General features: G+C 40.5%; 1 protein-coding gene across 5 annotated transcripts in view; it reads left to right on the top strand.

The window, feature by feature from the left end:
* Nucleotides 1-21331, top strand: part of HORMAD2 (HORMA domain containing 2) — a 71202-nt gene that overhangs the window by 33427 nt on the left and 16444 nt on the right.

Genomic DNA, 21331 nt, shown 5'->3' on the forward strand with positions numbered 1-21331 from the left:
TTTACCACTAGTACCACCAGGGAAGCCCATATATCATAATGATACAGCTCAATAAATATTCACAAACTGAACCTAAGGACTGGGATGGGAGGTAGGAGAGAGTGCCGCCTTCAGTGCAGCTCCCTAGGCGTCTTGCTTGCCTCACCCTATTCCAGCCCTACTGAAAACACATGGAAATCAGCTCCCAGGTCAAGAAACACAACAGTACAGCACTCTGAGAAAACTCAGTCCTGCTTTGCAGTCACTGTTCTATTAGAGTCTCTCTCCTGGCTTCTATTAGAATAGGTTAGTTTCTCTTGTTTTTTATTTTGTAGATGTGGAATCATGGAGTGTGAGACATTTTTTCACTTCTTCAAGTATTCTGAACATGTTTTTTAGTAAAATATACACATTTCTGGTAGGAGTAGATTTGCTAGGAGTAGAATTGCTGGGTCACAGGATATGAGTGGCTTTAATAGATACTACAAAACAACTTCCAAAGTGCTTGTGTCAACTTACACTTCCATCAGCAGGTTTTGGTTGCTCCACATCCTCACCAACCATTGGCATTTTCCATCTTTTTAATTTTAGCCATTCTGGTGGGTGTGTAGTGGTATGTCACTGTGGTTTTAATTTGCAGTTTCCTGATGACTAAGGAAGATGAGCACCTTTTCATATGTTTCTTGGCCATGTTGGATGTCCTCTTTTGTGAAATTTCTTTTTAAGTCTTTTGTCATTTTTCTGTTGGGTTCTATTGGGTTTGTCTTTCATTCTTATGAATTTGTAGGAGTTCTGAATATATATTCTACATAAGTCCTTTGTCAGATACATGTATTGTGAATATCTCTTCAACTTTATGAATTGCCTATTTACTGTCTTAATGGTGTGTTGTGATGAATAGAATATTAATTTTAGCATAGTTTAACTTATCAGTCTTTTCAGCTATCTTTGGCAGTTTTTATTAAAAAAATTTTTTCCACTCTAAAGTTTACAGAGATATACTCTATATTTTTCCTCTAACAAGGAGAAATAGCTACAGAAACAGAGGTGAATTTTAAAATTACAAGATACCTCCATGAATAATATCACACCAAAAATATAAATAACTGACCTTTCTCCCCTGTCTTCAAGTATTCATGTTTTGGTATGATATTATTCATGGAGGTCTGATAATTTTAAAAATCACTTCTGCTTCTGTAGTTATTTCCCTATTTTTATATCTGGTATTTATTTGTGCCTCATTTGTTTTTCTTGGGTTATACTGACCCAAATCAGTACTTTTTTACTTCTCTCTTCAAAGTCATCTTTTGGTTGTGCTGATCTCTTCTATGGCTTTGTTTTTCTATTTTGCTCATGTTTTGCATTCATCTTTGTCTTCTTCTGTTTCTCTGGTTTGGTTTTGTCTCCCTATTCCAAACTGACCTCTCCATCAATATGCAGACATATTTATTATACTTCAAATTGGTGAATACTTCAAATTCACCATCAAATGGAATTTCAACTTCTAACCAAACATGCTCTTCCTCCTCCCAGGTTCCTTATCTTTGTATTGCATTAAATCTTTACCAAACAGCCTGATCAGGAATGTGTTCAGCTCCTATTTTCTTCTTACTTCTCACATCCTTTTGGTTACCATTTCTGTTTTGTATCTGAAATACTTCAGACCATAATTTGGTCATGGATCAGAAACGATGAAAAGAGACATACTTGAAATTTAAAAATTCTTAAATGATAAGAACTCTTAAAACCAAACTCTACTTGAGAAATAGGACACAGAACCCAAGTAAAGAGACCAAGGAATCCCAGGACAAAACAGGTTTATGTAGCACTGTCTGAAAAATCCTATTCTAAATATGTCCTTATCATTTCATGTACTTTGGCCACATCTTCAGGACAGGTCTTCCTTCCTTGCAGGCTGTTTTGAGCTTTAGGCCTTAGGTAGTAAGGGCCACAACACAGTGTCTGTCACCTCACAGTACTCTGTGAAGTGGGGCCTGTTCTCTCTGTTGCAGTCAGCTGGGTAGATAGCAATAGTCATGTACCCTAGAGAGAGACTCTTGGACAAGCTTCTTCTTTAAAGAACTCATCTGTATGGTGACAATAACCTGTGGATATAGAATTTTTAAAAAATTTTATGCTAAGTTTAAATCCTGAGGGAAAAGTACTTCTTTCTAATACAGGTAGTTCACCCAAGCTTCTTAAATGACTCTAGTAATTACTAACACATCCAAACAGCTATAAAAAGATGGCCAGCTAATGTTGTACCATGTCAATTGTAGAGACCGATGTTCTTAGTTTATTAAGCCATTAAAGCTTTGGGGGGGCTTTCCTGGTGACTCAGATGGTAAAGAATCTGCCTGCAATGCAGGAGACCTGCTTCAATTCCTGGGAAGGGAATGGCAACCCACTCCAGTAGTCTTGCCTGGAGAATCTCATGGACAAAGGAGCCTGGTGGGCTACAGTCCATGGGGTTTGAAAGAGTCAGACATGACTGAGTGACTGACACTGGTGGCTCGGTGGTAAAGAATCCACCTGCCAACGCAGGATACACGGGCTCCATCCCTGGTCTGGGAAGATTCCACGTGCCGTGGAGCAACTAAGCCCGTGTGCCACGACTACTGAACCTATGCCCTAGAGCCCAGGAGATGCAACTGCTGAGCCCGCATACTGCAACCACTGAAGCCCACTCTAGAACCTGTGCTCTGTGACAAGAGAAGTCACCGCAATGAGAAGTGTGTGCACTGCAACCAGAGAGAAGCCCCCACTCGCCTCAACGTGAGAAAAGCCCCAGCAGCAATGAAGACCCAGCACAGCCAGAAATAAATAATTTTAAAAAGAAAGCTCTTTGGGAATTTGTATTTTTATCAATTTTTAAGTGGGGATCTACAGGCGGTAATTTTCTAATTTTGTGAGCTCTTTATGAGTCTTTGTACCCTTAGAAGGGGTTGCTTTTTCTTCTTGATGAATTCCACAAAAGAATACACATAACAATATATGGCTTACCTGAATGCATTTTTTACCCTGTGTGAAGGCCATTTCTTACCTTTTGTGCTAACACATTGGATTTAAGTATAAATGATTTGTTTTTGAGAAATTAGAACGTAAAGTATATTTGTGCCCAAGTAAATGGTACCATTTAAGTGTGGACTAGAAAGATATTTTCTGAAATTCCTTAGAATTGCTATGTATTCTAGTCAGTGGATTAAAACAAGAGCCTTTTCACCCCAAACCCTATTTTCTCCCACTGAACTCTTAAGTTTTGAATTTTTGAGGTATAGGCTGGTGATTTTCATATCATTACATCTCATGAAGCATATATGCCTTGTCTGATACAGTGTAGTGTTGGCAAGAATATCTTAGATTCTTGGAAATGGAGTTGATTATTGAAAACGTTGGAGGAGGCTCATTATCTACAGAAAATATTCAGACTTCAAAACCACACATCATTCTCTTTATCACAGGGCTATAGTCCTTTTCACAAAGTTTCTTTTTGTCTAATAGGACATTTTTTTTCAACTAATTTTTCTGTTCTGCATTACAGAATATAATTGTTATCCTCTGTTAACCATGAAAAGGAATGAAAGTTGGTTGACTTTCCCATCAGTCATATAAGTCATCTTTTTTTCATATATGAATCACTCTTTAACATATCAGAGAATTATTTCCTTCCTGTTGTAAGTAGGAATAGCCACTCTGATGAGCTGTGTATGTATCACTTTTACATAAAGAAAAAAAGAGTATATTGATAGATGTTGTTGTTTAGTCTCTAAGTCATGTCTGAGTCTTTTGAGACCCCATGGACTGTTGCCCGCCAGGCTCTTTTGTCCATGGGATTTCCTAGACAAGAATAGTAGAGTGGGTTGCCATTTTTTTTCTCCAGGGAATCTTCCCAACCAGGGATCGAACCAGCTCCTGCATTGGCAGGCGGATTCTTGACCACTGAGCCACCTAGGAAGTCCATATTGATATATAGGTGTGTGTATATGTATGTGTGTGTGTGTGTGTGTGTGTGTGTGTGTGTGTGTGTGTGTATAATAGCAGAAGAAAAGCATAGTGAATAGTCTCAGGTAGTAACACTTTGGATTTTACTGTTACTAAAGCCTAGCGAAAAGAAGTAAGTTTTGTTGCTGTTGTTGTTTTTAAAGGAGTAAGACTGAGAGTGTTGTTTGGTTTAAAAAAAGTGCCTGTAATAACCTGAAATACAATGTTACCATTATACTAAAACCAGTGTAATATTAGGTTAGGAGCAATCTTCTACTGTTTGGGAAAATTTGTGAAGAGTTGGGATCAATTTTTCTTTAAATTAAAGTAAGGCATCTGGGTCTAGGCTTTTCTTTGTGGGTAACTTTAAACATACTAACTCAGTCTCTTCAGTTATATAGATCTATTTAGATTTCTATTACTTCTTGAGCCAGTTTTGGTAGTTTGTGTCTTTCTAGGAATTTATTATTTCATTTATCTCTACGGACATATACAGCAAATGACAAGGGATTTATATAGTACCTCTTTATAATGCTTTCCTATATTTTTGTAAAGTCAGTAGTAATTTTTGCTGTTCTAATTCAGTAGCTTCCCTGGTGGGTCAGATGGTAAAGAATCTGCCTGCAATACAGGAGACCTAGGTTCGATCCCTGGGTCAGGAAGATTCCCTGGAGAAAGAAATGGCTACCCACTCCAGTATTCTTGCCTGGAGAATCCCCTAATTTGAGTCTTCTCTCATTTTCTTGGCTATACGTTTGTTGATATTGTTGATCTTTCAAAGAAGCAGTTTATGGATTCATCAATTTTCTCTATATTTGTTTTTATATTCTCCATTTCACAAATTTCCAATATAGTCTTTATCTCCTTTCTTCTGCTTGTTTTCAGGTTTAGTTTGCACTTTTCCAGTGTCTTAAGTTGGAAATTTAGGTTCTTTGAGGCATTTATACCTATAAATTTCCCTCTAAGCCCTGCTTTAGCAATATTTTTGTTCTATCTTCAGCAACTAAGCACAGCACAGCACATGGTTGCTTTACAATGTTGTAGACAAAGTGAATTAGCTATATGTATATATATACTGTCTTTTTTCCTTCCTCCCATCCTACCCACATTCCACCCATCTTGGTCACCACAGAGCACAGAGCTGAGCTCCTGTCTTACACACGGCAGAGCACATACATCAATCCCGGTCTCCCAGTTCATCCCACCTCTTCCCGCAGCCCAGGGCCACACATCTGTTCTCTACATCTGCATCTCTGTTCCTGCCCTGCACCTAGGTTTATCTGTACCATTTTTCTAGATTCCACATATTCATTAATATATTTGTTTTTCTCTTTCTGATTTCTACAGCAACATCTTTTTTGACCCAAATCCTAGAGTAATGAAAATAAAAACAAAAGTACACAAATAGGATCTAATTAGACTTAAAAGCTTTTGCACAGCAAAGAAAACCATAAACAAGACGAAAAGACAGTCTGCAGAATGGGAGAAAATATTTGCAAACGAAGCAAATGACAAGGGATTTATCTCCAAAATATACAAACAGCTCATGAAGCTCAGTATCAAAAAAACAAACAACCCAATAAAAAAAAAAGGGGGTGTATCCTCTTTTTTATTCATCTCAAATAATCTTCTGACTTCTCTTTTGATTTCTTCTTTGACCTATTGGTTATTTAGGAGTATGTTGTTTAATTTTCACATATTTGTGAGTTACCCAATTTTATTCTGTTCTTTATTTCTAATTTTATACCACGGTGGTCAGAGCTAAAACTATAAAACTTCCAGGAGGAAACAAAATGTCCAACAAAATGTTTTTAAGCAGTTCCCTGAAAACACTAATGATAAAAGGAAAAACATTGATATATTGAGCTTTATCAAAATTTAAAACTTCCCTTCCAGAAAGATATTGTTGAGAAAATGAAAAGGCAAGCTAAAAACTGAGTGAAAATAGTCTTGCTACATAAATCTGTCAAAGAACTTGTATTCAGAATATATGATTTTTATATGTACAGATTATATTTATACAGATTATTTTCAACTCAAGAAGACCAACCCCATTTAAAAAAAATGCCCAAGAATATGAACAGACACTTTACCAAAAAATATGTACCAATAGCCAAATAAGACATAAAAAGATACTTTATGTCATTAGTCATGACAGGAAATGCAAATCTAAAACCAAAATGTGATACTAGTCTACATTCACTAGAAGGACTAAAATTAAAATTGAGAATACCAAGTGTTGTCAAGGATGTAGATCTTTTGGAATTCTCATATCTTGCTCGTGGGTATGTTAAATGGTACAACCACTTTGGAGAACATTTTGTCAGTTTCCTATAAAGTTAAATATATGCTTCCTATGTGGTACAGCAATCTGACTCCTAGTTATGCAAGAGAAATGAAGACATATAGTCACAAGAATCAGTGCAGTTCAGTCGCTCAGTCATGTCCGACTCTGCGACCCCATGAATCGCAGCATGCCAGGCCTCCCTGTCCATCACCAACTCCTGGAGTTCACTCAAACTCATGTCCATCGAGTCAGTGATGCCATCCAGCCATCTCATCCTCTGTCGTCCCCTTCTCCTCCTGCCCCCAATCCCTCCCAGCATCAGAGTCTTTTCCAATGAGTCAACTCTTCGCATGAGGTGGCCAAAGTACTGGAGTTTCAGCTTTAGCATCATTCCTTCCAAAGAAATCCCAGGGCTGATCTCCTTCAGAATGGACTGGTTGGATTTCCTTGCAGTCCAAGGGACTCTCAAGAGTCTTCTCCAACACCGCAGTTCAAAAGCATCAATTCTTTGGCGCTCAGCTTTCTTCACAGTCCAACTCTCACATCCATACATGACCACAGGAAAAACCACAGCCTTGACTAAACAGACCTTTGTTGGCAAAGTAATGTCTCTGCTTTTGAATATGCTATCTAGGTTGGTCATAACTTTCCTTCCAAGGAGTAAGCGTCTTTTAATTTCATGGTTGCAGTCACCATCTGCAGTGATTTTGGAGCCCCAAAAAATAAAGTCTGACACTGTTTCCACTGTTTCCCCATCTATTTCCCATGAAGTGGTGGGACCAGATGCCGTGATCTTCGTTTTTTGAATATTGAGCTTTAAGCCAACTTTTTCACTCTCCTCTTTCACTTCCATCAAGAGGCTTTTTAGTTCCTCTTCACTTTCTGCCATAAGGGTGGTGTCATCTGCATATCTGAGGTTATTGATATTTCTCCCGGCAATCTTGATTCCAGCTTGTGCTTCTTCCAGCCTAGCGTTTTTCTTTTTTTTTTTAAAGTAGACAAGTGGTAGTTACAGGGTGAGGGGTAATATAATGTGGGGAAGTGAGAGGTACAAAGCATTGGAGGTAAGATAGGCTCAAGGATGTATTGTACAACATGAAGAATAAAGCCAATATTTTCTAATACTGTAAATGGAAAATAACCTTTCAAACTGCAGTTTAACATGTTTCAATTTTGTAAAATAGATAAGACCGCAATAAGCATTATTGTTGTTCTTGCTGTTGCAAATACTATTTCTATTTGTTCCTCTGTCAACTATGAGAAAAGAGAGCCAAATCAAGATACTCTTTTAAAAAAACAGACACTTGCACTATTACAAGCAAAGTGGAGGGAAGAGGAACTACCCTTGGCAAGGACAAGTTTTTTGTTTTTTTTTTTTGAGTAGAGAATAAATACTTTCTTGAGGATCCATTTATTTTAACTAACTGATTAGCCTACTATTTTGTGTGGTTCTCCCTACTGACCAAAGATGTTAACTCATAATACCTACTTGATTTTTTTATCTTTTTTTTTTTTATTAGGATTTTTATTACTGTAATGTGGTACATCTAGAAAGCAGAATTCACCATAGCTCACTGGGTTGTATTTGCTTTCATCTGTTAATATAGACTCATGTAATAGTCCATTTATTCTGAATCATTTCCAAACTACTTTTGCAAAGAATATTCCTTGTTGTTGTATGTGATCACTAGAGTTTCTGTTCCTGTAACTCTTTTTTTTTTTTTCAGCACTTTATTTATTTTTTTTTATTTGATAAATTTAACGCCTTTTATTGCCATACCTCATTTTACTGTGCTTTGCTTTAGTGAACTTTATAGATACATGTTTTGTTTTTTTTTTTCCTTGTTAATTTTCTATTTAGTTGATCTATCCATAAGTGTGAGTGGGGTATTAAAGTCTCCCACTATTATTGTGTTATTGTTAATTTCTCCTTTCATACTTGTTAGGATTTGTCTTACATACTGCGGTGCTCCCATGTTGGGTGGATATATATTTATAATTGTTATATCTTCTTCTTGGATTGATTCTTTGATCATTATGTAGTGACCTTCTTTGTCTCTTTTCACAGCCTTTGTTTTAAAGTCTAATTTATCTGATACGAGTATTGTGACTCCTGCTTTCTTTTGGTCCCAATTTGCATGGAAAATCTTTTTCCAGCCCTTCACTTTCAGTCTGTATGTGTCCCCTGTTTTGAGGTGGGTCTCTTGTAGACAACATATGTAGGGGTCTTGTTTTTGTATCCATTCAGCCAGTCTTTGTCTTTTGGTTGGGGCATTCAACCCATTTACGTTTAAGGTAATTACTAATAAGTATGATCCCGTTGCCATTTACTTTATTGTTTTGGGTTCAAGTTTATACACCATTTTTGTGTTTCCTGTCTAGAGAGTATCCTTTAGTATTTGTTGGAGAGCTGGTTTGGTGGTGCAGAATTCTCTCAGCTTTTGCTTGTCTGAAAAGCTTTTGATTTCTCCTTCATACTTGAATGAGATCCTTGCTGGGTACAATAATCTGGGCTGTAGGTTATTTTCTTTCATCATTTTAAGTATGTCTTGCCATTCCCTCCTGGCTTGAAGAGTTTCTATTGAAAGATCAGCTGTTATCCTTATGGGAATTCCCTTGTGTGTTATTTGTTGTCTCTCCCTTGCTGCTTTTAATATCTGTCCTTTGTGTTTGATCTTTGTTAATTTGATTAATATGTGTCTTGGGGTGTTTCTCCTTGGGTTTATCCTGTTTGGGACTCTCTGGGTTTCTTGGACTTGGGTGATTATTTCCTTCCCCATTTTAGGGAAGTTTTCAACTATTATCTCCTCAAGTATTTTCTCATGGTCTTTCTTTTTGTCTTCTTCTTCTGGAACCCCTATGATTCGAATGTTGTAGCGTTTAATATTGTCCTGGAGGTCTCTGAGATTGTCCTCATTTCTTTTAATTCGTTTTTCTTTTATCCTCTCTACTTCATTTATTTCTACCATTCTATCTTCTAATTCACTAATCCTATCTTCTGCCTCTGTTATTCTACTATTTGTTGCCTCCAGAGTGTTTTTAATTTCATTTATTGCATTATTCATTATATATTGACTCTTTTTTATTTCTTCTAGGTCCTTGTTAAACCTTTCTTGCATCTTCTCAATCCTTGTCTCCAGGCTATTTATCTGTGATTCGATTTTAATTTCAAGATTTTGGATCAATTTCACTATCATTATTTGGAATTCTTTATCAGGTAGATTCCCTATCTCTTCCTCTTTTGTTTGGTTTGGTGGGCATTTATCCTGTTCCTTTATCTGCTGGATATTCCTCTGTCTCTTCATCTTGTTTAAATTGCTGAGTTTGGGAGTCCTTTCTGTATTCTGGCAGTTTGTGGAGTTCTCTTTATTGTGGCGTTTCCTCGCTGTGTGTGGGTATGTAGAGGTGGCTTGTCAAGGTTTCCTGGTTAGGGAAGCTTGTGTCGGTGTTCTGGTGGGTGAGCTGTATTTCTTCTCTTTGTTCAGTCGCGCTATGGGGAGGGAGGGAGGGATGCTGCAAACAAATGACACTGGCGTGCGCTCGCAGTGCCTCAGCCACACTGGGTCTGCCCCCGCTCACGGCGCATGTAGCCTCCCTGCCCACAATGCTCAGGCTCTAGGTTGTTCCGCCGGGAACAATCCGAGGCTGGCCCTGGGTTGCATGCACCTCCCAGGTCCAAGCCGCTCAGGTTCAGGCACTCAGGTAGTCCTCAGAGGCGCAGACTCAGTTGGGGCTGCGTTTTGTGCTCTTCCCAGGTCCGAGCAGCTCAGGTGATGAGGTGTTTGGCGAGCGCCAATGCTGCGACTTATCGCCTCCCCGCCACTTGGTTATCTGGGTGTAAAACCGGCGCACCTTCTCAGGCAGATGTTGACCGTCCAGACCCCCAATAAGTTTTAGTTAGCAAAGAAGCCAGTTTTATAGATAATGTCTCTCTGGGGCTGCGATTGCCCCCTTCCGGCTCTGGCTGCCTGTCACCGGAGGGGGAAGGTTTGCAGCCAGCTACTTCTGTTTAGTCCTTTGTTCCGTGCGCGGGCTGGCGGTGTCTTAGGTTAGGGCTAGCTTTTCGCATGGTAGATATCCCACAGTCTGATTTGCTAGCCCAAATTATTTCGCTCAGATAGTGCTCAACGTATTCAGGCCAGATTCTTACTCTCAGCGATGCAGCCCGCGCCGCGCCTCCCTGCCCAGCCCCCGCTTGCTAATGGCGGATGCAGGCGTCTGCGCTGCTTCTCCGCTGGAGGAGTTACCGTAGGGCTCGCAATCTGCGAGTTTTAATTGTTTATTTATTTTTTCTCCCTGTTATGTTGTCCTCTGTGCTTCCAAAGCTCGGCACGGATTCGGCAGTGAGAAGGTTTCCTGGTGTTTGGAAACTTCTCTCTTTTTAAGACTCCCTTCCCGGGATGGAACTCCGTCCCTCCCTCTTTTGTCTCTTTTATTGTCTTTAATATTTTTTCCTACCTCCTTTGGAGGAGTTGGGTTGCTTTTCTGGGTGCCTGATGTCCTCTGCCGGCATTCAGAAGTTGTTTTGTGGAATTTACTCGACGTTTAAATGCTCTTTTGATGAATTTGTGGGGGAGAAAGTGTTTTCCCCTGTCCTACTCCTCCGCCATCTTGGCGCCTTCCCCCAGCCTAGCGTTTTTCATGATGTACTCTGCATAGAAGTTAAATAAGCAGGGTGACAATACACAGCCTTGATGTACTCCTTTTCCTATTTGGAACCAGTCTGTTGTTCCATGTCCAGTTCTAACTGTTGCTTCCTGACCTGCATACAGGTTTCTCAAGAGGCAGGTCAGGTGGTCTGGTATTCCCATCTCTTTCAGAATTTTCCACAGTTTATTGTGATCCACACAGTCAAAGGCTTTGGCATAGTCAATAAAGCAGAAAGAGATGTTTTCCTGGAACTCTCTTGCTTTTTTGATCATCCAGCAGATGTTGGCAATTTGATCTCTGGTTCCTCTGCCTTTTCTAAAACCAGCTTAAACATCTGGAAGTTCCTGGTTCACGTATTTGTGAAGCCTGGCTTGGAGAATTTTGAGCATTACTTTACTAGCTTGTGAGATGAGTGCAATTGTGGGGTAGTTTGAGCATTCTTTGGCATTGCCTTTCTTTGGGAGTGGAATGAAAACTGACCTTTTCCAGTCCTGTGGCCACTGCTGAGTTTTCCAAATTTGCTGGTGTATTGAGTGCAGCACTTTCACAGCATAATCTTTCAGGATTTGAAAGAGCTCAACTGGAATTCCATCACCTCCACTAGCTTTGTTCATAGTGATGCTTTCTAAGGCCCACTTGACTTCACATTCCAGGATGTCTGGCTCTAGGTGAGTGATCACAGTATTGTGATTATCTTGGTCATGAAGATCTTTTTTGTATAGTTCTTCTGTGTATTCCTGCCACCTCTTCTTAATATCTTCTGCTTCTGTTAGGTCCATACCATTTCTGTCTTTTATTGAGCCCATCTTCACATGAAATGTTCCCTTGGTATCTTTAATTTTCTTGAAGAGATCTCTAGTCTTTCCCATTCTGTTGTTTTTCTCTATTTCTTTGCATTGATCGCTGAGGAAGGCTTTCTTATCTCTTTTTGCTATTCTTTGGAACTCTGCATTCAGATGCTTATATCTTTCCTTTTCTGCATTGCTTTTCGCTTCTGTTCTTTTCACAGCTATTTATAAGGCCTCCCCAGACAGCCATTTTGCTTTTTTGCATTTCTTTTCCATGGGGATGGTCTTGATCCCTGTCTCCTGTACAATGTCACGAACCTCCGACCATAGTTCATCAGGCACTCTATCTATCAGATCTGGTCCCTTAAATCCATTTCTCACTTCCACTGTATAATCATAAGGGATTCGATTTAGGTCATACCTGAATGGTCTAGTGGTTTTCCCTACTTTCTTCAATTTCAGTCTGAATTTGGCAATAAGGAGTTCATGATCTGAGCCACAGTCAGCTCCTAGTCTAGTTTTTGTTGACTGTATAGAGCTTTTCCATCTTTGGCTGTAAAGAATATAATCAGTCTGATTTCGGTGTTGACCATCTGGTGATGTCCATGTGTAGAGTCTTCTCTTATGTTGTTGGAAGAGGGTGTTTGCTATGACCAGTGCATTTTCTTGGCAAAACTCTACTAGTCTTTGCCCTGCTTCATTCCGTATTCTGAGGCCAAATTTGCCTGTTACTCCAGGTGTTTCTTGACTTCCTACTTTTGCATTCCAGTCCCCTATAATGAAAAGGACATCTTTTTTGGGTGTTCTAAAAGGTCTTGTAGGTCTTCCTAGAACCATTCCACTTCAGCTTCTTCAGCGTTACTGGTTGGGGCATAGACTTGGATTACTGTGATATTGAATGGTTTGCCTTGGAAACGAACAGAGATCATTCTTTTGTTTTTGAGATTGCATCCAAGTACTGCATTTCGGAATCACAAGAATATTGGAACACAAATGTTCACAGAAGCTTTATTCATAATAACTCCTAACTGGAAACAACCCAGATACCCAACAACAGGTCAAGGGATCAGTAAATTGTGGTATCTCAGTACAAAGGATTAGCAGTAGCAATAATAAGAATAAAGAATAAACAACTGTGCAAAACTGTGAATGAATTTTTAAAAGTCAGATAAGAGTACATACTATATGATTTCATTTGCATGAAATTCTAGACACAAAACTAATCTAAAATGAGAGGAAACAAACCGATGTTTCCCTAGGTGTGGGGGTTGGGTGGGATTTAGCGCAAAGAAGCATAAAGAAACTTTAAGGTGATGAAATGTTCTCTACTTTGATTGTAGTGTGGTCACAAGGATATATACGTTTATCAAGGCTCCTAGAAATGTATAATATACGTAAAATAGATGCACCAGTATATGTGTGCTGCGTGTGCTAAGTCGTTTCAGTCATGTCCAACTCCGTGCGACCCTATGGACTGTATCTCTCCAGGCTCCTCTGCTCACGGGATTCTCCAGGCAAAAATACTGGAGTGGGCTGCCATTTCCTTCTCCAGGGAATCAACAGTATATATAATAGTATATAAACTTTGTCTCATTACAGTTAAATTTTAAAAAGCAGTGATCCATGGTATTAATTATTACCATTAAAGCCCTGTTGGTAACTGTTCCACATTGGAACGAACCTGTGTCCTTCATTGAAAGACTGGCTCAGTAAGCTTTGGTAGACCAAGCGAATGAGGCGCTACATAGCCATTAAAAACGTGGTAGAGAAGGAAAGGGCTTCCCAGCTAGTGCTAGTGGTGAAGAACCCACCTGCCAATACAGGAGACATAAGAGATGCAGGTTCAATCCCTCGGTCAGCAAAGTCTCCTGGAGGAGGGCATGGCAACCTACTCTAGTATTCTTGCCTAGAGAATGCCATGGACTGAGGAGCCTGGCGGGCTATGGTCCATAGGGTCACAGAAAGTCAGACAGCAACTGAAGCGACTTAGCACAAATGCAGAGAAGTAAAATTATTGATCTGGAGAAAGTATTTGTACCTTTTTTGGTAAGTGAAAGTAAGATAAAACAAGCCACCTAATAACTTTCCCAATATGTAATATAATTTGGGTTATATCATTAATTTGCAGTAGATTCTTTCATCTATATAATTCTACAACGAGCCGAGTTATGCAGTAAGTCATGATTGCTTTTCTTGCATAAATTTTTGCTTTTCCTGCAGTTAATAATTGTTCATTTGCTTAGCTTTTTCTCTACTTATTCCTAATTCAGTTCCAAACTTTCTGCAAATTATCTAGACCTGCACTGTCCAAAATGGTAGCTACTCACCACATGCAGCTATTGAAATTTTAATTAAATAAGTTTAGCTACTCAGTCAGCCACTTCCAGTGCTCTGGCTAGTGACTACTGTGTTGGACAGCACAAATGCAGAACCTTACATGTCACAGAAAGACCTGCTGACAGTGCTGCTCTAAGACCCCTCTCAGATATTCAGATACAGTAACTCCGTCCTCACTGAGAAATTTCTCCTGGAGCTTTTCACCTTTGACCAAATCTGCACGACTGCTCTGCCTGGTGCCTGCCTCTCATACTGAATCTCCCTTCCATAGCTTCTGGGGAATTCTCTGCCTCTCCTGTGTTAGACCTTTTGTTTCCTGATTTGTTTTTCTCCCTTGTTTCTGTGGAGCCTGTCCTTTAATAACTTCCTTAGAGAGGGGTGATCGGTGATAAGTTTTTGAGATCCTTCAAGCCCTAAAAATATTATTTTACTGTTATATTTGTTTGTCCAGAAATAAAGATCTAGGAGGACAATTATTTTTCATGAGAATTCTGAGGCATTGTTCCCAAAATATTATAGTTTCTGATATTTCTGTTAAGAATTTCCAAGTCATTCTGATTTTGAGCTTTTGTCTATTATCTGTTTTGGTTTTTTTTTCCTGTCTGGAAGCTGCTTCCTCAGATTTCTGAAATTTTATTCATTATTTTAATTAATTATTTATGTTTGTCACTCTGGCCAATTTGAGTCTGGTAACTTGGGTGCTCCTTCGGTTCTGGGAAATTCTCTTGAATTATTTCCTTGATGAAAATTATGTCTGCTCAAAACTCTCTACTCTTTCTTTGTGGATCTCCTAGTATGATATTCAGATAGCAGACCTCCTGTATACAGTCACTCTATTTTAAACAATCTTTTCTCTACCATTTCTGTGTCCCTGCGCCCTCATGTTGTGCTCTTGGGGATAACTCTTAACATGTTAACAGGATCCCGCTCTTCTGTCGAGTCTTTGTGCTATTGTGTCTCTGTTTCCAAGAGCCTTTTGTTGCTGTTCTCCGGGTGTTCCTCCTTAGAGTTACTGTGCCTGCTCCTGTTCACGCTCACAGAATGGTCTCTTACCTCAGAGGACACTGATACTCTAGATGCAGTTCTTCCCTCGGCGTGTCTTTGTTTCTTCTGTTTGTTTGCTGTTTCCCCCTCCACCCTTGTTCGCCTTCCCGACCTCTCTCCCCTCAGAGGCCAAAGACAGCTGGTGGTCCTTGGTTGGCTACCTGTGCTTAAAAGTGCAAGGACTAGAAAGCTCTGAGTTCGTGGGCCTTCACTGTAGAGTGGCACGATCAGGCCTCTGGGGGAATGCTCAACATCTGTATTTTTAAGTGCTTCCTCTTGGTCACTTTGCTCCGTCTGTGTTGGTCATCGGTGTTTGGGAGCCAAACAGAGATAGCGGGCTGAGGCTCTGTACATTCACTGTGCCTGCTTTCACTTAATCCCATTTCCGGCACCACAGCCCTGCCTCAGCTGTGATCGAGATCTCACTACCTTCTGCAACCTTCTTCAGGGAATTTCCAGTTTTATGCCTGGGTGGGCAACTGTTTGGTTTTGCAAAGTTGAAGACGGGGTCTGAGGAATCCAACTGCTTCATAAATGTCTTTTACTAGGTCTTTAGTTAGCTGCAGGCTTCCCTCATAGCTCAGTTGGTAAAGAAGCCACCTGCAATGCAGGAGACCCTGGTTCGATTCCTGGATAGGGAAGATCTGCTGGAGAAGGGATAGGCCACCCACTCCAGTGTTCTTGAGCTTCCCTTGTGGTTCAGCTGGTAAAGAATCCATCTGCAATGTGGGAGACCTGGGTTTGATCTCTGGGTTGGGAAGATTCCCTGGAGGAGGGAAAGACTACCTACTCCAGTATTCTGGCCTGGAGAATTCCATGGACTGTATAGTCCATGAGGTCGCAGAGTCAGACACGACTGAGCAACTTCTTTTTTTTTTTTTTTTAGAGCATATTTTATTTATTTATTTATTTATTTTAATTTTAAACCCATACCATCCCTCTGGGTTGTCCCAGTGCACCAGCCCCAAGCATCCAGCATCGTGCATTGAACCTGGACTGGCATCTCGTTTCATACATGACATTTCACATGTTTCAATGCCATTCTCCCAAATCTTCCCACCCTCTCCCTCTCCCACAGAGTCCATAAGACTGTTCTATACATCAGTGTCTCTTTTGCTGTCTCGTATACAGGGTTATCGTTACCATCTTTCTAAATTCCATATATATGTGTTAGTATACTGTATTGGTGTTTTTCCTTCTGGCTTACTTCACTCTGTATAATAGGCTCCAGTTTCATCCACCTCATTAGAACTGATTCAAATGTATTCTTTTTAATGGCTGAGTAATACTCCATTGTGTATATGTACCACAGCTTTCTTATCTATTCATCTGCTGATGGACATCTAGGTTGCTTCCATGTCCTGGCTATTATAAACAGTGCTGCGATGAACATTGGGGTACACGTGTCTCTTTCCCTTCTGGTTTCCTCAGTGTGTATGCCCAGCAGTGGGATTGCTGGATCATAAGGCAGTTCTAATTCCAGTTTTTTAAGGAATCTCCACACTGTTCTCCATAGTGGCTGTACTAGTTTGCATTCCCACCAACAGTGTAAGAGGGTTCCCTTTTCTCCACACCCTCTCCAGCATTTATTATTTGTAGACTTTTGGATCACAGCCATTCTGACTGGTGTGAAATGGTACCTCATAATGGTTTTGATTTGCATTTCTCTGATAATGAGTGATGTTGAGCATCTTTTCATGTGTTTGTTAGCCATCTGTATGTCTTTAGTTAGCTTCTTTAGTTAGCTCCAAGTGGCTTGCCTAGAAAATTCCACGGACTGAGAGGCTTCTCAGAGCCTGGTAGGCTACAGTCCATGGGGTCGCAGAAAGTCAGACATGACTGAGCGACTTCACTTTACTTTACTTTTAGGTGGCGCTAGCGGTAAAGAACCTGCCTGCCAGTGCAAGAGACAAAAGGGATGCAGGTTTGATCCCTGGGTCAGGAAGATCCCCTGGAGGAGGGCATGGCAACTCATTCCAGTATTTTTGCCTGGAGAACCCCCATGGACAGAGGAGCCTGGCAGGCTACAGTCCATGGAATCTCAAAAAGTCAGACACCACTGAGCAACTAACACTTTCACTACCCACCCTTCTCATTCCTTATTACAAAAGTACCTGATGCTGCAATTCTTTATTTTTATTTATTTTTTTAAATTTTATTTTATTTTTAAACTTTACAATATTGTATTAGTTTTGCCAAACATCGAAATGAATCCGCCACAGGTATACCTGTGTTCCCCATCCTGAACCCTCCTCCCTCCTCCCTCCCCATACCCTCCCTCTGGGTCGTCCCAGTGCACCAGCCCCAAGCATCCAGTATCGTGCATCGAACCTGGACTGGCGACTCGTTTCATACATGATAGTATACATGTTTCAATGCCATTCTCCCAAATCTCCCCACCCTCTCCCTCTCCCACAGAGTCCATAAGACTGATCTATACATCAGTGCCCCTGTACATGTGGGTAGTTCTCGGTTAGCCCCACTGCTGGTTTAAGTTACCAGCGACATTAGTTACTCTTATCTGTCTGCTTTCCAGCTTCCAAACTCTCATTGCTGTTGTTTTCTCTCTTATTCTTCCAGTCCTTTGGGGTTTCTACTCTTAAATCTCTTTACTGTCACTCTAGCGAGGTTTGGGGAGGAAACTAAATAAATATTGACAGCGTGTCAATGTACCATTTCACCCAGAAATCAGTAAATGTACTCCTCAAAAAATAAATATCTCAAGAATTAATTTTTAGGACCAGCAATGCATTTTTTTCCTTTAAGCATTTTGGTTTGAAGAATAATGGTTTGGTCTAACTTGCTTTAGACAGGACTTCTCAGAATTGGTGAAATATTGCTTAACAATTTTAACATTAAAAACACTTCATAATACTATAAAGCTACTTTAAAATCGCATTTAAAGTATTTAAGTCTGAATGGTCTTAAGAAGAGAATATTAGCTCATAGTCTCCGACTTGGAAATAAATATCTCAAATGTGTCGAAGGCCACTGAATATAATAATGATATTATCTGAAAATATTTTCATGTTTTAAATTTGTCATGCATACTCTGTCTTTTTGGAGCTTCTTGCCAGGACATCCATAGTCTCAATTTAGGGGAAAAGATATTAGTAAAAGATAGTTTGAAAGTCCACCAAGATACTTTCCTATTAACTTAGAGGAACACACAGAGATAAATTCTTCCACTTGGTTTTGGGAGCTTTGTGTCACAATCCTGACTCTGTTCAAAAGCAGGACTTTGACATTCTTGCAGTAGAAGGTGAGGAGGAAAATTTGGATGAAGCTGTCCAGACATTAGGTAGAAGAAAGCTTCACGTGATCCTGATCGTCCTAGTTAACTGTGCTCTTTCCACACCCAGTCTTTCACGAGATGCTGTCCATTTACTGCGCCCCTTCTCACCTGCTCTTTGAATCAGAACGTGCGCTTTCTCCCTCTTCTTCACCTTCCTTCACTTTTTCTAATAATGACTTTTCCAATAAGAGATCTCACAGTCTTTCCTCTTTTAGTTTTCATTCTTCTTGACCTGTTTTATGATGTTGACTGTATATTCTCTTTTAAATGTTCCTTCTTATTCCTGTGACATTACACTGTTCTCACTCTCTTCTACCCTCCTGAGCTGTCATCCATTTCACTCTGTTACTTTTGTTCCTTCTCCCGCCTCTAACTGTGGGCAAACCCCAACCTGTCCAAGGTCCTGACTCCATACTCTTTGATGTCTACATACTTGACTCGGGAGGATTCATCCATTCTCAGGGTTTTGATCATCACATGTGTACCGTTGGCTCCCAAATGTCTCATCTTGTGCCCTGACCATGAGAACTGAACAGAGCTTCAGTTCTGTATCTTTAATCTTCTATTGGGCATTTCCACCTTGATGTCCCACTATCATGTCAAATCCAGAATGCTTGTCTTTTTATTCCTCACTGCCCTCTCCTTCCCACACCCAAAAGAGCTTTCTTTATCCAATTTCCCTGCCTCTCAGCATCAGCTTCATCCTCTTAGGTACAGAATCTTGAGATCATTTATTTAGTCAGGTATCAAAATTTCCCCAAGCTTTCCTTTTTCAGTCCATTCTTACTGCCAGAACTTGAGTCCAGGCCTTTGTCCCCTTGCACCTGAATTGCTGCCACAGCCTCCCAAGCTCTCCCACTGCCTCCTGCTCCATCCCACATCTTCTTTAAATGCAACTCTCATCATATCACTTCCTTAATCAAAATATCTCATGATTCCTATTTCCTACTACGTCAAGTCTAAACACCTCTACCTGGCTTTCAGGATGCTCACGATCTGCCTCCACGTTACCTGTCTTATTTCCCACTATTACCCAACCCCTTCCCCCTTCCTTGAGTCAGTTTTCTCACTGTCACGAGAACAAGCCAAGTTTGTTTCTGCCTCCATAACTTAACAAGTAATCTTCCCTAGCTTGGAATGCCTTTCTTCTTTCTATTGACCTAAATCATATCCGCCTTGCAAGAGAGTTGCCTGCGCTTGCTGTGCCCACTTCCCTTTCTCTTCTCTTTGCATGCCACGGTAATCAGGCCTTCATTCCCACTCCTCCTCCACTGTCCAAGACACAATTATTTTCCTATCATGAATCTGTGAATTCACACCTCTACCACCAGTTCCCATCTAATCCCATAGAAATTCTGGTTTTATCTCTTTCCATATTTGTAACTTCTTTCTCCATCAGTGAGAAACCTGGGCCCCATTATACTTAACATATTACTTACGGTATCCATCCCCTCAAGTGTAACCAAGCTCCCATCCTCGCCATCTTCCCCACACACATATAGGTACCCATGTCACCCTGCTCAGGCTCTGACGCCCCAAGAGTCTCCCATACCTGTGAGCCATCCCCACTCCATTCAGCCTCTGACTGCTTGCACTAGGCCTGTCCTCCATGGGGACACCCTCCTCACCCTGCCCAGGCCCTGACACCCCGCCGTGCACGAGCCTCTCTGGCTTTGCTACACCCGACACTGGCATGAGGGCCGAACTGCTCATTGAGGAACAACCACTAGGGTCAATATTTTATTTAGAGAAAGCTTTCCAATTCGTTTCTGTTTCCTTTCTCCTAAAAAAGTACCTATTTTCAATAAGTCTGAAATACCACAGAAAGCAGTGGACAAAGAAACCGAATCATTTCTAAAAGAATATACAACCTACATCAATGTAGAAACAAAACACCCAGCTTTTAAAAAAAGAAATATTTCTTCACGTTCTCCATCTCTTGCTCAAACAGTTTGATATTATGGCCACAGCCTCAGAATCACTATCAAGTGCCAGTGCTTTTGGTAAATTCATGAATTTTACATTTTTTGAAGATGGTGGTTTCTGATGCCTGAGGTGCAAAATTAACTTTATCTTTTAAAACTGAGAAATAAAAATATTTCGTCACCTTACTGCCATTCAGTTAGACCTCTGCGAGATCACCCTTGATAACCAGTTCACAGAGACGAAGCACTGACAAGGAGACAGAAAGTAGTCATCAAAGAGCCTGCAGACAGTCCCTGGAGACCACAGCTTTCCCAGGACAGAAATACCCAAGTCTGCCTCCAAATCCTTTAAAGACATAAACTAACCATTCCAAGAAGCAGCTTTCTCATTCCTACTCTTAATCCCAATTTTCTTTGTCTGAGAAAGGCAAATTTAGCCCTTCTTCTAAATCAAGATACAATATGACTGGACTTTTGTTTAATTCTAAGCCAAAACATTCCCAAACTCCCACTGCATTCTTGGGAAGCCCTGCATGCTGCTGAAGTGCTCCCTCGGCCCATGTCTCATTCCTTCAGGGAGTCGGCTCGCTCCATCTGTGCCCACTCAGAGGCCATGGGAAGGGGGCGCAGCCTCCATGGGCGCTCCCACCAGGTGGGTCCAGATTAGCTCTATGGCCCACTCACAAGGAAGTGAACAAGGCTCCTCTGTGGGTGTCTGAGCACACGTTACCAAACTGCTGGTGACCTCATGAGCCAGAGAAAGCAGGTCTCACATTGTGGACTAAGCCTAAATATTAATACTACTTTATATTTATGTAGTGTCTTTTTTCCAAGGAGCTCCAACCTCTTTACAGACATTATGTCATTAATCCTCAAAGCATTGCTGTTTGGTCCATGGCAAATATGATCCCCCTCCCTTTTTTTTTTTTTTTTTTTTTTTTACTGTGATGGAAACTTGCAAGTCAGTGATGGAACCCAGCCCCCTAGTTCTGAGTCTTTGCACTATACCGTGAAAATAACCAGATGAATAATTTTTTAAGCTTGT

Source organism: Bos taurus, chromosome 17 (genome assembly GCF_002263795.3).
Source record: "Bos taurus isolate L1 Dominette 01449 registration number 42190680 breed Hereford chromosome 17, ARS-UCD2.0, whole genome shotgun sequence".
In the NCBI taxonomy this organism is placed as follows: domain Eukaryota; kingdom Metazoa; phylum Chordata; class Mammalia; order Artiodactyla; family Bovidae; genus Bos; species Bos taurus.